Source organism: Peromyscus leucopus, chromosome 12 (genome assembly GCF_004664715.2).
Source record: "Peromyscus leucopus breed LL Stock chromosome 12, UCI_PerLeu_2.1, whole genome shotgun sequence".
NCBI classification, from domain to species: Eukaryota; Metazoa; Chordata; class Mammalia; order Rodentia; family Cricetidae; genus Peromyscus; species Peromyscus leucopus.
Genome location: NC_051073.1, coordinates 73,714,606 through 73,728,707, shown reverse-complemented (window position 1 = coordinate 73,728,707; position 14,102 = coordinate 73,714,606). Strand labels below are relative to the sequence as shown.

General features: G+C 45.4%; 1 non-coding gene across 1 annotated transcript; it reads right to left on the bottom strand.

Annotated features, from left to right (window-relative positions):
- Window positions 1–1,953: 1,953 nt before the first annotated feature.
- On the bottom strand, window positions 1,954–2,061 carry LOC114684265. The gene has a single exon (XR_003733281.1). It is a non-coding gene; the product is annotated as a U6 spliceosomal RNA (small nuclear RNA).
- Between the last annotated feature and the right edge of the window lie 12,041 nt (window positions 2,062–14,102).

Genomic DNA, 14,102 nt, shown 5'->3' with positions numbered 1-14,102 from the left:
TGAGCCTATGGTGGACAGTCTCATTCAAACCACCACATTCCACTCCCCGGCCCACACAGACTCCTACCCTTATCATAATGAAAAATGAATTTAGTCCAATTTCAAAAGTCCCCATAGTCTATCACAGTTTGTCTTAACACTGTTTAAAAGTCCAAAGTGCCTTCTCAGATACAAGTAACTCTCTTAATCGTAACCCCCTCTAAAATCAAAACAAATTACAGACTTTCAACATACAGTGGCACAGAATATATATTACCATTTCAAACATAAAGAAAAAGGCCATAGTGAGAAAATATTGGGCCAAAACAACACCAAAACCCAGCAGGGCAAACTCCAAATCCTGTAGCTCCACGTCTAATGCCAAAGATCTTCAGATCTCCTACTCCTCTCCGCTTTGCTGACTGCAACACCTCTCTCTCTCTCTCTCTCTCTCTCTCTCTCTCTCTCTCTCTCTCTCTCTCTCTCTCTCTCTGTCTCTGTCTCTCCTCTCTCTGTCTCTCTGTCTCTCTCTCTCTCTCTCTCTCCTCTCTCTGTCTCTCTGTCTGTCTCTCTGTCTCTCTCTCTCTCTGTCTCTCTGGCTGGTTCTACTGCCTGTCTGCAGCTCTCCTTGGAAGATATCCCACAGCTCTGGGACCTCTAGCATCTTGGGGTCTCCCACACAATCCAGGTTTCAGTTTTATAGCTTCACACAATGACCTCTCAGGGCTTAAGTGTAGGGACTCCCCTGCCACACGCCTGGCCTCAGTGGCTCTCAACTGCAGAGGAAGATTCCATAACCCCTTTACTCCTGTATCTTTCATAACTGCCACCTGGCTGACACTGCGTGGGATGGAGCCTGGCCCCCTCCTTGAATTACAAGTGCGTAAGCTTTTCTTTGTTGCATGAAGTATCTGTAACAGGCTTTCTCTTGGGCCACCACCCAGCTCCTAAATCATGACACAGAGACTTATTAGTTATGAACGCTTGGTCTCATCCTCTGCTTGTCCCACCAGCTCTTATAACTGAAATTAACCTGTTTCTCTTCATCTACACTTTGCCTCGGGGCTTTCTACCTTTCTTTCATTCTGTGCGTCCTACTTTCACTGCTCGCTGTGTGTCTGGCTGGCTGGCCTCCTCTTCTCTCCTCCTTCTTGTTCTCTCTGTCCACCAGCCTCATCTATCCCTCTTTTGGCCATTCAGCTTTTCATTAGGCACAAAATGTTCATGAAAAATGTTCTCTAGCCTACTCACTAATGTTGTTCCCCTCGGAAGCCTCTTGTGCTGGGCCTCTAGAGTCCACATTGCTCTTAGCAGTATTGTTTTCCACGCTACTTACTACTACTACTAAGATGGCCCATTAGGCCCTGCTTATAGCAGTGAACCTCTTTCATAGTCCAGAGTCTTCCACATTCTTTCTAAAAACGGCGTGGTCATACCTGCCATACCAATAGCCCACTTCTGTCTTAGCTGCTTTTATATTATGATAAAACACCATGATCAAGACAACTTATAGAATAAATGGATTAGCAGTGGTTCTCCACCTTCCTAATGGAGCAACCATTTATTATAGTTGCTTGTGCTGTGGTGACGCCCAACCATAAAATTATTTTCGTTACCACTTTGTAACTATAATTTTGCTACTGTTATGAATTGTGAATATATGGTATGTAGATGACCTTAGGTGACCCCGTTGAAAGGGTCATTCGACCCCTGAAAGAGTCATGACCCACAGGTTGAGAATTGCTGATCTAGGGCTTACAGTTTCAGAGGGTAGGAATCCATGACCATCCTGGCAGGGAGCATGGCAGCAGGCAGGCAGGCATGGTGCTGGACCAATAGCTGAGAGCTCATGTCCATAGGCCAAATCCTCAACTGGACTTGGCAGAAGTGTGTGATGGGGGCAGGTAGTTTTTGGCTAGCTACAAGATCTATATATATATATATATATATATATATATATATATATATATATATATATATATAAAACGCTTCATAAATTTGCGTGTCATCCTTGTGCAGGGCCAGGCTAATCTTCTCTGTATCATTCCAGTTTTATATATGTGCTGCTACCAAAGAGAGCACTAGCTACATGCTCTTAAACACCCAACAGGAAAATATAACCAGAGCCTTTTCTTATCTTTCTTTTTCCCTTTTTTTTTTTAAGACAGCCTCTCTACGTAGCTCTGCTGGACCAGGCTGACCTCGAACTCACAGAGATCCACCTTCCTCTGCCTCCCAAGTGTTGGGATTAAAGGCGTGTGCCAGTATGCTCAGCAGAGACTATGTTTTAGTAGCTCAAGGGACTACACTCTCAGACATTAGACTTAAATCCATATGAGGTATGATTTAGACAGTTATTTCTTACCAATGGTTTTCTTTCTGATTGAAAAAAAATGTGTACATATAGGACATCACAGCCTTGGTTCAGTTCAGTACCACAGAACCTACCTGTAGCCTAAAACAGGTCCACTGTTGTTTTAACCTCAATATTAAATGTTGGCTAAATTTCTTTTTCTCCCTCTCTATAAACCATCTGCGAGGTAGATCATACCTCGATTCTAGTCATTCCAGCAGCTATCAAATTGTCTGAAAGCAGATCTTGAGCCCTTCACTCTGAGTCCAGCCTTGGAGCCCAAAGGAGTGGATGGATGCTGTTGTGAGACATCCAGACTTGCTAATGGACCTTGACTTGGACATTTAAAAAATGTCCTCTGTGGTGATATTTTATTTGTGCTTTGATAAATAAAGCTTGACTGGAGATCAGAGGGGAAAGGCCAGTCATTTTAAGTAAACAAAGTCAAGCAGCACATGTCCTTAATCTGATCACTTTGCTGTCAGGGTCTCTGTGTGTTCAAGGCCATACTAGGGAACAGAGCCAAGTGTGGTGACACACACCTTTCATCCCAGTACCAACCATAGAGACCTGGAGGTCTGTACAGACAGACAGTGACGAGGAAGTGAGGTAGCTGGGCTAAGAGCCAATGAGAGGGCAGAAAAGCAAGGCATAGAAAGGCATGGGTAGACAGGAAGTAGCTCCCATTTGGAAGCTGCAGAGTTGGTGAGGTAAGGTTGGCTGGTGGCTTTTCCTATTTCCCTGATCTCTAAGGCTTTCACCCCTATATCTGGCTCCGTGTCTTTTATTTAATAAGACCGTTTAGAAATTCACCTACAGTCCTCTGTTCTGACTCCTGTTTTTCTGCCTAAGGCTTTGTGTTAACTCGTTCCTGTTCCGAGATAAATGAAATCTTGGCTCTACTCAAAGGGTTCTATTCTTACCTTTATTCCTCCCCTACATCTCTATTCAGGCACGAATCATGGCGTGTTCCTTTCTTCCCTGTGCCTGCCTGTTACATAAATACAACCATTGGTGCAACTTTCAGGTGCCCAGACATGCCCCCTGGAGGGGCATCACAATGGCTGTGCCCAGTGACCCTACCAGCAGTCAGACTCCAGATTCAGTCATTGCCCCAATTCTCCAAATAGCCATGTAGATGTTAGTGTTACCACTTCAACATGGGGACAATGAGGACAAGAGATAGAAATGAGACCCGGCAGTTTAGGCATGGGGCCTCAAACAGTGTCCTTGTTAAAGGCTGAAAATACTAGGTCCTTTCCTGGCTGGAGGCCAGAAATTCCAGAAGTGTTTGGGAACTCTGATCCATGGTCTAGTTCCTAAATGATTTGAGATGCCTCTTGACAGGTGGAAATGTTATAGAAGGAGTCCCTCAGATTTCTCTAGTCTGAATGGGAACATGTCACTGCAACAACTCAAACACAAAAGAGTTAGGGAAGTTGATCATCTGGCTAAGGGACCACCCACTCAGGAAGGTAGAGCCACCTTCATTCATGCTAAAAGAAAGGAGAAATAATCATCCCTTCAATGAGATAATGTACTTTTGCTTTCACAGAATTCCTACTCCCTAGTGAGTTGTATGATATTTTGTTTGTGTTCTGACAAATAAAGCTTGCCTGGAGATCAGAGGGCAGAGCTAGCTACTAGTTAACCATAGTGGCCAGGCAGTGGTGGCACACACCTTTAATCCCAGCACATGGGAGGAGGAAGCAGGAAGATCAGGAGTTCAAAGCCATCTTGGGCTACATGAGATCGAACCAGTTTAAAAGAGAAATGGAGCCAGTGGTGGTGAAACACATTTTTGATCCCAGCACTTGGGATCTCATGCCTTTAATCCCAGCACAATCGGGAGATGGAGGCAGGAAAATAAGGTGGGTGGAGGAGACAGGATCTTGGGCCCATTCAGTCTGAGGATTTGTAGGGACAAGCCCGCCAATTTGGTCTGAGGTTTTGTAGAGGTGAGAAAGTCTCTGGTGGCTGGCTGCTCTGCTTCTCTGATCCTTCAGCTTTCAGCCTCCATATCTGACTCCAGGTTTTTATTGTTAAAACTAATTAGGATCATGCTTCTCTAGTGCAGTCCCTATGAGCTGCCGTGAGGCTCTGTGGGGCTCTCCTGCCTTAGAACTCAGAAAGGCAGAACTTTGCCTTCTCTTCTTTTTTTTGGGGGGGTGGGGTGGGGGCTGGCCAGAACTTAGTCATATTTTTTCTGGAACTCTGGGATTCCTTATTTTCTTGAGGGGGGGTGTTGGGGGGGGGGTTCCGAGACAAGGTTTCTCTGTGTAGCTTTGGTGCCTTTCCTGGAACTCACTTGGTAGCCCAGGCTGGCCTCGAACTCACAGAGATCCACCTGGCTCTGCCTTCGGAGTGCTGGGATTAAAGACATGCACCCCCCCCCACACCGCCCAGCGGGATTCCTTATTGTTTCTCGGAAGCACCCCTATCCCACTCCCACCCCATCCACTTTTGCTACGCAGCTGATTGTCTGCCACATGTGACATGGCTCTCTGTCCCCCTCTTAAATTCACGCCTAGGAAACTATAAGACACTTCTCTCTAAACTCACCTTTTGTGGTACATGAGTTTCAGTCTTCAAATTCATGAGACAAGAACCTGAGAGTCTCTGGGTCAGAGTGGTTTTGGTGGTGATCAAGTTTCAAGACCCTACCTCCCTGAAGGGACTCTGGCCAGCTCCAGTGTGGCGAACATGGCTCTAACAGGCCTTGCCCATCTCCCCCATACCCTCTACCTTGCTAAAAACTGTTAAATTGCATTTTAAAGCTAGCCCCCAAGGTCTATTCCCTTGTTTAGCCACTCCCTCCTCCTGAGACTACCAAGATCCACCTGTCAATCAAAAACCTCCTTTGGCTCACCTAATTAACATGCCTAATCAAAATTAAACACCTTATCCTAACATGGGGTTTCCTGTTGTATCTTTATAAACCGCCATTTTCCTATGGACCACGTCTGTCTCCTCTCTATCCGGAGGCGGTCCTTTGTGCCTCCGGAATAAATACCCCTTCCCTCTCCCTTGTTCCTTTTCCCTTCTCCCTCTTCCTCTGTCTCCTGTCTTTGTCCCTTATTCCTGCCCTCTGTCCCTCTTTGTGAATAAATCTTCTTTGTGCTGAGAACTTGGTCTTGGGGGTCCTCAGCAGATAATTTTCCTTTCACTCCTCGATAAAGACTGTGTTGTTCTTGGAGACATCTAATATAATATCACCGGGCATCCCCCGCCCTCAGAGCTGAGGACCAAACCTATGGCCTTGCAGCAAGTGTTCTGCCACTGAGCTAAGTCCCCAACCCCAGCACCCGTACATTTCCACAACCGCTAGAGAGTACAAACAACCTAGATGTCCACCCACGGATGAACAGATAAGGAAAGTGTGGAACGTATTTGGTCTGATGGAACCTCCAGCTCACTCCAGTTTGACCCAGGAAAGCCCCATTCCTCTCCAAACCCCACCCTCTCAGGGAATCGCCAACAAAGAAAAGGCACCAAAAAGCCCAGTTCCACATTTTTGGCGGCTACAGCGGCTCCTAGCATGAAGTTGACTGCCACCCAAGCCACCACATAAAGTGCGCAGCTTTTGACCATACGTGGGCACAAGCCCAGCTTGTGGCAGGCGCATCATCACCCCTCGCCTACAGGGTATATAAGCTCCTGTCTTGATTTCTGGGGGCTGAAGAACTCGTCCAGGAGTTGCTATGCTCAAATAAACCTGTCTTTTTACTTTTCAGTTTGGCTTGATCTGGCTTTCTGCGTTGGCAGAGAAACCTATTATTGCAATACAGAAAACCTATTAATATTCACAATGGAATTATTACTCAGCTGTAAAGAAAGAAAATGAGACGATGACATTTGCAGGTAAGTGGTGGAATTGGAAAAAATTATACTGTGATGTCACCTAGGCACAGAAAGACAAATGCCACGTCCTCTCATGTGTGGATCTTTGCTTCCAATCTTGTTTTGTATGTTTAACCTGGAGTGCTGTGGAAGCCAGAAAACTGGAAACGGGCCACTGGGGTGGATAATTAAGGGAGAGAGACTGGTAAGATACAGGTAAAAGATAGAGCAGGGAATCCTGCAGGTGGAGAGTCAAGCGTGAAGAGGGTGGGAGGTGTGTAAATGAAGGGTGGGCCGGAAGCTTAACCAAAATGCAACCTAGGATCCTCCAACCCTAGAAAAACATTTCAGGCCGGGCGGTGGTGGCCCACGCTTTTATTCCCAGCACTCAGAGGCAGAGGCAGGTGGATCTCTGTGAGTTCGAGGCCAGCCTGGGCTACAGAGTGAGTTCCAGGAAAGGCACAAAGCTACACAGAGAAACCCTGTCTCAGAAAAAAAAAAAACAAATAACAACAAAAAGAAAAACATTTCAGTGACGGGGTCAGAACACAGGTGACATGAAAGAAGAGGGAATACAGTAGGAGTTAACGGCCTAAGTGGGGATAGAGAGATTGAGGGGAGGAGAGGGGAGGGGGTTGGTTACCCACACTTAGTCTTCAAGAAGAAACCCCGTGGAAACCCACTAGTTTATACGCTATTAAAAACATACAGTAATTTTAGAAAGGGAGTTTGGGCAGATACTTTTTTTTTTTTTTTTTTTTTTTTGTTTTTCAAGACAGGGTTTCTCTGTGTAGCTTTGCGCCTTTCCTGGAGCTCACTTGGTAGCCCAGGCTGGCCTTGAACTCACAGAGATCCGCCTGGCTCTGCCTCCCGAGTGCTGGGATTAAAGGCGTGTGCCACCACCACCCGGCAGGCAGATACTTTTTTAAAAATAACATATTTATTTGTACTTTATGTACACTGGTGTTTTGCCTGCATGTGTGTCTGTGTGACAGCGTTGGATCCCCTGACAAATCGTGAGCTGCCACGTGGGTGCTGGGAATTGAACCTGGGTCCTCTGGAAGAGCCAGCAGTACTCCTAACCACTGAGCCATCTCTCTGGGGCAGAGACTTTTTAAAAAGGCCTTCTTAATCCCTGCCTTTGCCCCCCTTGTAAAGAACAGTGAAGGACATCTTGCACACTTGACCCCCCTTCCCCAACATGAATTTTCTTCTAGGAACCAATTCTTCTGGTACTCAAGAAAACTCTTCTCTTTATCTGTGGCTTTGTTCTCCTTCCATGTACTATGCCCAAGGGGTTGATGTCTTTCTTATCCTGGATTTCATTACAGAACTTGCCCATTGAATGAAAACAAGAAATACAAAGGAAAAGAATAAGAACACGACTACTCCTAGGTTCGGTGGAGGAGAAGGTTTGTTATAGATAAAAGGGAGGCAGAGGCAGAGACATCTGCGAGAGTCCAGGGTGGACATGACCAGACTGAGCTGGGCCATGTGGAGAAGGCAGGAAGGAGAGAGAAAGGGAAGAGGGGTAACTAGTGCAGCAGCCATGCGGCCAAAGGTACAAACGAGCTGGTAACTATAGTAACTATACGGTCGGTCGCGGTCGCGTTACCAGGGAGGAGCAGCCCAGGCCCCTGGGCTGTAGAGGTTAGTTAAGGGGGCGGGGTATGTAGGGGCTGAGGGATGCGGGAGAACCTGGCGGCCAGGTCCTCTTTGATATGTTAAATAGGCACCTCAGCGGTTTGTCCCGGGTTTGAAACTTAATACTCACGATGCCTGAAGATAGCTCATCCTGCCCCTGTGGAGAAATAATACCTGGCCCTGTCAGCGGGCTTCTAGCGTCTCAGATCTGAGGGCTGATTAACCATTTATGAAGTGAAGGGCCTATGCGGGGCCCAGATGAGATGTGATGTTTCTCTTTCCTCTCTTTTCTTCTCAGGCCTGACTTATCCTTTATCCGGGCTGTTCTGCATCCTGCATGTTTTGTATGCTTGCCCCTTCTCGTTCACAAACCTCTCAGAAGTCCTGTCCTTTAGGACCTAGCCATTCCTCTCTCACTGGGAGCCCTCCCCCTTCCCTTTCTCTGCTGTTTTCAGGATGACTGTCTTTTCTGGTCTTTTATTTCTTGCTGTTGGTGTTTTGTTGTGATAAATTTTTATTGTTGGTCGTATTATTGTGAAAGATGAACTATAAGTTAAGTTTCTGGGTTTTTGTTTTTCACTTTTGTTTTTGAGATTTTGCAACACGGTATTGTGTAGCTCAAACTGTTCTCAAATTCGATGTGTAGCCAGGGTGGCCTGACTATCTCTTCTCCACTTTCCAGGTGCTCAGTTTATAAGTGTACGCCAACATGCTCAGCAAGTTTCTTTTTCTGCTACGGATTTTCTTTAAAGAAAAAAAAAAGATTCACTTATTTTAACTTTATGTATACAGGTGTTTTTCCTGCATGTATGTCTGTGCACTATGTGCATGTATACAGTGCTTGCAGAGCCCAGAAGAGGGCCTTAGATCCTCTGGAACTGGAGTCATAGATGGATATAAGCACTGGGAATTGAACCTGGGTCCTCCGGAAGAACAGCCAATGCTCCTAACCACTGAGCTGTATCTTCAGCTCCCGTATTTTTTATTTTTAAGACTTATTTTAATTTTAAAATTATGCATTTGTGCCGGGAGGTGGTGCACGCCTTTAATCCCAGCACTTGGGAGGCAGAGCCAGGTGTATCTCTGAGTTCGAGGCCAGCCTGGTCTACAGAGTGAGTTCCAGGACAGGCACCAAAACTACACAGAGAAACCCTGTCTTGAAACTCCACCCCCCCCCAAAAAAAAAGAAAGAAGGAAAAATTATGCATTTGTCTATGTCTGCTTATGTATTTGTTTTTGTGCATGGAGGTGTCTGCAGGAGAGGGTGTCAGATTCCATGGAGCTGGAGTTAATAGGTTGTAAGCCACCTGATGTGGGTGCTAAGGATTGAATTTGACTCCTCTAGAAGATCAATAAGTACTCTTATCCTCTGAACTATCTCTCCAACCCCTACAATTTCTTAATTTCTACAAATGGTTGGATTGACTGCTTCTGCCCCAATGCCTCCATTGGCGTGAGACATCATGGGGCCAGGACCTTCTCTGGGCCTTGGCATGCTTGAGTGCCCAAGACAGTGTAATCATTATATTCACAGTACAGTGTAGTCACAGGCAGGTCACACAGAGACCCAGGTTATAATTCTGAACATAGAATGTTATTCTAGAATCATTACAAAAGTAGTGTCACGGGGTGATGGTGAACACAAAAATTAGCATAAACTGATACCTTTACAATAATAAAAGGTAAAAACAAATTAAAATAGTTGGATTGATTTTCACCAAATTTTGGTTTTTCTTAGAGTGGTCTGATTTAAAATATAGATCTGAGGTTACCTTTCAAAGCAGATGTGGTGATGCAGCACTCAGAAGCCTGAGGCAGAATTGTTGGTTCAAAAGTCAGTCTGGGGCTGGAGAAATGGCTCAGGGGTTAGGAGTATTACCTGCTCTTCCAGAGGTCCTGAGTTCAATTCCCAGCAACCACATGGGGGGTCACAACCACCTATAATGAGATCTGGCGCCCTCTTCTGGAGGGCAGTCATGCATGCATGTAGAATACTGTATGCACGATAAATAAATCTTAAAAAAAAAAAAAAAGAAAAAATGCTGGGCAGTGGTGGCACACACCTTTAATCCCAGCACTTGAGAGGCCAAGGCAGGTGGATCTCTGTGAGTTCGAGGCCAGTCTGGTCTACAAAGTGAGTTCCTGGACAGCCAGGACTGTAATACAGAGAATCCTGTCTTGAAAAACAAAAAAGTCAGTCTGGACTAGATAGGATGTTTCAAGCCAATCTGAGCTACATAGCAGCCCCATACCAAAAGTGTACATACACACACACACACACACACACACACACACACACACACACACATACACATACACAGATACACACACACACACAGAAAGACAGACACATCCACAAACAAGAAAGACACATACATAGACACACAGACACACAGACATAGACACACACACACACACACACACACACACACACACTTTGCTGTCTCTAAGGAAAGTCAGCAAGACAAAGTTGAAAACCAAGGACAGTGAAGCGAAGTGTCTCGGAGAGAATATCCAGTGGACCGAGACAGCCCCAGATGGCTCTTGACCATTCCAAATGAGGACCTAGTAGGTCACAGAGGTGACCTTCCAAACTGTGGGACTTTTCCATGGAGTTGCTTCTCACGTGGACAGGCCTGTGCCTGCCTCAGGTATTCCTTGGAGATTGCTGAATGACAATTCTAGATTCTTATGATCAGCCCTGGAGAAGCCAGCTACAAAAACTAAAACAAGCCAGCTACAAAAACTGAAACAAGTCTGGCACTAATAAACATCTCTGTCAGATCCAAAGGAAACCCCATTTCCCCAAATCCGGAAAGGTAGCCCTAGGCTATAGGAGCATTCCTCAGGAACTTGTGAAACTGGTTCCCACTAGCCAAAAAGAGTCATTCTTCTATCATGAAAGGGACATAAGGCTCTGCCATTAACGTATGCTTGTGGTGCTTCTCAACCGATCTAGGTCCATGATAGCCTCTAGGCTCTCTCAGCCCCTACTCACAGATCCTTGTTATACACTTCAAAGCCTCCACTACTCAGCTCACAGGCTCTCCTTCTACCAGGTACGGGTGCCGGCAGCTGCGTGGCGCAATGAAAAGTTACTCACACCATGCAGACACAGCATCAGCATGGAAAGTTTTATTATTAAAGGGGGAGAGGAGAGGGAAAAGAGAGAAAGGGAAAGAGAGAGAGAAAAGAGAGAAAAGGAAAGTGGAGGTGCACGCAAGAGAGAGAAGAGAGAGAGAGAGGAAAAAGAAGAAAGAGAAGGGTTTTTTTCCTCTTACAGGGGCTTTACCTAAGATGACATCAGGATGCTGGGCAGGAGCCCAAGGGGCAGGCCGTTCAGCTAACACCCACTCTCCTTATAACGCTGGAGATTTCTCCTCATCTCCTCTACTCTCTGCTTGGCTGAGAGACAGCCTCGGCAGTTTGGAACAAACTTTTTCCTCTTCCACCCACAGAGCTGCAAACCACCCATTTTGGTTTCTTTGCTGCACTCCTTACATTAAATTTTGACATAACAGTTCAAGATTCAAATGAATCTAAAGTACATGGTACCAAAGACGATTCATCAGATATTAGGCATTCCCCAAACTTCATCAATTTTTGTTTGTTTTAGAACTTTTAATAAGAAAATGCAGTTTGCCTGTGCCTTATTTGTTTTCACAGTCCTCAGAATTTCTCTGTAACTCTCCGTAACTTTTCAAAGATCTGGGTATGCACTGTTTTTTGTGCATTTATTTTTGAGGTAGAGTCTCTCTCTGTGTAGCCAAGGCAGACTTTAAACTCTAGATCCTCCTGCCTTAGGGGTTAAAGGCATGTGCCATCAGATTTTAATTACTACACTGTAAGGAATTCATGCTTTCTTTTTGTTTGTTTTGTTTCTGTTTTTTGAGACAGGGTCTTTCTGTGTAGGCCTGACTATCCTAGAACTCACTCTGTAGACCAGGCTGGCCTGGAACTCAGAGATCTATCTGCCTCTGCCTCCTGAATGCTGGAATTAAAGGCATGCACCACCACCACACAGCTTGGAATCCATGCTTTCTAAACACATAGCTTGATGCCATGAAAAACGTATTTGTTTTTTGTTTTTGTTTTCCATGAAGTGAGACTCTCCACTCCCTATGTTGACCAGGCTGGGGACTCAGAGTGATTCTGGGTTCAAATTATGCTCATGTTGTAACTAGCATATCTGAAAACAATGATTAGCTTTCTTTGTGACTGGTATTACAAGAACTTGCCTAAAAGAGACTCCCACCCCCACCCCTACCCCAAGTGTGTGTGTGTGTGTGTGTGTGTGTGTGTGTGTGTGTGTGTGTGTGTGTGTATGTGTGTAGCTGGAGTTTTCTCCAGTCCCGCTCGGACCTGTTACCACTCAGACCCAAGGAACACACAGAGACTTATATTACTTATAAACTGTATGGCTGTGGCAGGCTTCTTGTTATCTAGTTCTTATATCTTAAATTAACCCATTTCTATTAATCTATACCTTGCCATGTGGCTCTTGGCTTACCGGTGTCTGTACTTCTTGCTTCTCATGGCGGTAGTGGCTGGCAGCGTCTCTTGACTCAGACTTCCTGTTCCTAGAATTCTCCTCTCTGTTAGTCCCGCCTGTACTATACTTCCTGCCTGGCTACTGGCCAATCAGCATTTTATTTATCAACCAAATCAGAGCAACACATTCACAGCATACAGAGTGATCGATATTCACAGCATGTGTGTGGTATTGTAGTCAGATTTTTGTTTGGGTCACCAGCTCACAAATAATGACACAGAGACTTCTTAATTCATTGTGAAAGTTTGACCTATAGCTTAGGCTTGTTCCTAACCAACTCTTATAACTTAAATTAATTCATTTATATTAATCTATGTTCTATCACATGGTGTTACCTCTCTTCTGTCTTGTGCCTCTTTGATAAGTAAAAAACCTCCCAGTAGTAACTTCGCCAAAGTAATAATAAGTCCAGGCTTAGTCTGAGCAGAGAAACCACGAGGGAAAACCACAAGGGGAAGTCTATAAGCAGGACCTTAAATACCCTCTGGCGGTGGAGCCGCTGCTTGGCAGGCTTTCTCAGGTGTGGGGTATGGGAAGAGAGAGAGATGGGGCTGAGGTGGGGAGGAAGCCATCCAAACACTAGTGTCTCCTGGTATCTCCTGTGCTCTTAGATTCCTCCTCCTCTTCCTTTCTCTCCCCAGAAATCCCACCTATCCCCTCTGCCTAGCTATTGGCCATCCAGCTTTTTATTACACCAATCACAGCAATATGTCTTCACACAGTGTACTAATGTCCCACAGCATGGTGTTGTATGTGGGTATAAGTGTGCACAGGATCAGAGGAGGACATGCTCTTTGCCTTATTCCTTCAAGACAAGGTCTCTCATAGAATCTGAGACTTGCCCAGAGGGCTGGCTAGCAGACTGCCATCTCTCCCTCCTATCCATTTGTCTCTGCCCACCAGCTCTGGGATTACAGGCATGTGAATCCATGCCTGGATTTTCACAGGGGTGCTGAAGATTTGAACCAGTGTCCTCATGCCTACAGAACACGTGCTCTTACCTGCTGATCCACCTCTCCGGCCCTGAAAAAATGCTTTTTAAACTTTATATTATTATTGTTATTGTTGTTGTTGTATGTGTGTGCACACATGCATGTGGAGGTCAGAGGACATCTTTTGGGAGTTCTCTTCTTCCACTGTGAGTTCCAGTCAAGTCATCTGGCTTGTCAGAAAGACAGAGGGGGGTGGGGAAGAAGAGGAGGGGGAAGGAAAAGAAAGGAAGGAAGAGAGGGGTCGAGGGAGAGAGAAGAGAAGGCAAATATATTACTGTACATATATAATCAATCCTACCTATTAAGGAGGCTGAGGTGGGAAGATGGCAAGTTCAAGCCAGACTGTAACTCTGTGTGTGTATGTCCATGTTCATGCCCACATGTGTGGTGACATTGTGTTCCCCAAAATACTGTGCACCCTAATAAGCTTATCTGGGGTCAGAGAACAGAACAGCCACTAGATATAGAAGCCAGAAAATGGTGGCACTCATGCCTTTAATCCTAGCATTCCAGAGGCAGAGATCCTCTGGATCTCTGTGAGTTCAAAGCCACTCTGGAAACGGCCAGACATGGTGACATGCCTTTAATCCCAGGAAGTGATGGCAGAAAGCATAAAGGAATATAAAAAAAAACAAAACCAGGAACTAGGCTGGTTAAGCTTTCAGGCTTTCAAGAAGCAGTTCAGCTGAGATCCATTTGGATAAGGACACAGAGGCTTCCAGTCTGAGGAAACAGGATCAGC